The following is a 2,500-nucleotide window of genomic DNA, read 5'->3' on the forward strand; positions in this document are numbered from 1 at the left end:
CTAACCCGTATTGTGCCTTAACCTAACCCGTATTGTGCCTTAACCTAACCCGTATTGCGCCTTAACCTAACCCGTATTGCGCCTTAACCTAACCCGTATTGCGCCTTAACCTAACCCGTATTGCGCCTTAACCTAACCTATATTGCGCCTTAACCTAACCTATATTGCGCCTTAACCTAACCTATATTGCGCCTTAACGTAACCCGCGTTGCGCCTTAACGTAACCCGCGTTGCGCCTTAACGTAACCCGCGTTGCGCCTTAACGTAACCCGCGTTGCGCCTTAACCTAACCCGCGTTGCGCCTTAACCTAACCCGCGTTGCGCCTTAACCTAACCCGCGTTGCGCCTTAACCTAACCCGCGTTGCGCCTTAACCCAACCCGCGTTGCGCCTTAACCCAACCCGCGTTGCGCCTTAACCCAACCCGCGTTGCGCCTTAACCCAACCCGCGTTGCGCCTTAACCCAACCCGCGTTGGGCCTTAACCCAACACACGTTGGGCCTTAACCCAACACACGTTGGGCCTTAACCCAACACACGTTGGGCCTTAACCCAACACACGTTGGGCCTTAACCCAACACACGTTGGGCCTTAACCCAACACACGTTGGGCCTTAACCCAACACACGTTGGGCCTTAACCCAACACACGTTGGGCCTTAACCCAACACACGTTGGGCCTTAACCCAACACACGTTGGGCCTTAACCCAACACACGTTGGGCCTTAACCCAACACACGTTGGGCCTTAACCCAACACACGTTGGGCCTTAACCCAACACACGTTGGGCCTTAACCCAACACACGTTGGGCCTTAACCCAACACACGTTGGGCCTTAACCCAACACACGTTGGGCCTTAACCCAACACACGTTGGGCCTTAACCCAACACACGTTGGGCCTTAACCCAACACACGTTGGGCCTTAACCCAACACACGTTGGGCCTTAACCCAACACACGTTGGGCCTTAACCCAACACACGTTGGGCCTTAACCCAACACACGTTGGGCCTTAACCCAACACACGTTGGGCCTTAACCCAACACACGTTGGGCCTTAACCCAACACACGTTGGGCCTTAACCCAACACACGTTGGGCCTTAACCCAACACACGTTGGGCCTTAACCCAACACACGTTGGGCCTTAACCCAACACACGTTGGGCCTTAACCCAACACACGTTGGGCCTTAACCCAACACACGTTGGGCCTTAACCCAACACACGTTGGGCCTTAACCCAACACACGTTGGGCCTTAACCCAACACACGTTGGGCCTTAACCCAACACACGTTGGGCCTTAACCCAACACACGTTGGGCCTTAACCCAACACACGTTGGGCCTTAACCCAACACACGTTGGGCCTTAACCCAACACACGTTGGGCCTTAACCCAACACACGTTGGGCCTTAACCCAACACACGTTGGGCCTTAACCCAACACACGTTGGGCCTTAACCCAACACACGTTGGGCCTTAACCTGCTCTGTAATTGTCATACGACGCGTTAAATTAGTGTAGTGTTGCCTAACTGCAACCCCCGCAATATAGTTTGCTACCCGCACTGCCCGGTCCCCAGAGTATCGCTTCATGTTAAACACCTTGCAGCTATACACTGTAATGCGGATGGCAGCAGGACGTACATGCTCAATGCCCTTCGCAGTTGTTCATTGGCATTCGCATGGCGAAGCACAGCCTACGTTGTGGTACGGCTTGTGTCAACTGTCCGCTGATGTTGTACGTCCAAATCACACACTGTACTGCACATTGGTCCTCATGTACTGAATGATACATCGTGGTACATGTGTGACCGTACCACGACTGCGCCAACAACGGCGAACCATACGGTCCAAATATTGTGCACTCAGCTACGTGTCGTCTCCCTATAAGAGCTGGATTGCAGTATGGTATGCCGTGGATGGCGATCAGCATGAGCCGTCTGTTGATGTAGTGGCGCGTGTTGTCAGACGTAGTCGTCTCTTCTCACTCACCGTGATAGCATGGTGCACTGCGTTCCACATCTGCGACATGCGACAGAGGCCGGTTGACAGTCGTTCGCGCAATGGACATCGCATACGTACGGGGGCCACCTTCCACGTGTTCGCGAAGCGTGCACATGTTGTTGCGTGTATGTGGGCAGACATAGTGTGTCGTGACACCTGACACAGGCATGCAACAATCGTTGAATTTGCAAATGGCGATGGACGTCTACGTTTGCTGGTGACGTTACGCAAATGAACAACTGGTAAACCGTTGTGGTGCGGTTGTTCTCGCTAGAGGTGAATCAGTGATGGCGACGATCGGTTGAGCTACCAACCGGTTGTTTCAGCGATACCCACCATGCCCACGAACGTGAATGGCATGTGGGTGTGAAGCGATACGCGGCGGTGGCTGGGTGGGACCGTCCCCGGCCGGTGAGGGGGGGCCTCCCGGCGTGCTGGCCGCGCGGTGCGTGGGCGCACGCGCTACAGCCGGCTGGTGGGGGCGGCCAGTGGCAGGCGCGCCGG

Source organism: Schistocerca americana, unplaced genomic scaffold, assembly GCF_021461395.2.
Source record: "Schistocerca americana isolate TAMUIC-IGC-003095 unplaced genomic scaffold, iqSchAmer2.1 HiC_scaffold_351, whole genome shotgun sequence".
Classification (NCBI taxonomy): Eukaryota; Metazoa; Arthropoda; class Insecta; order Orthoptera; family Acrididae; genus Schistocerca; species Schistocerca americana.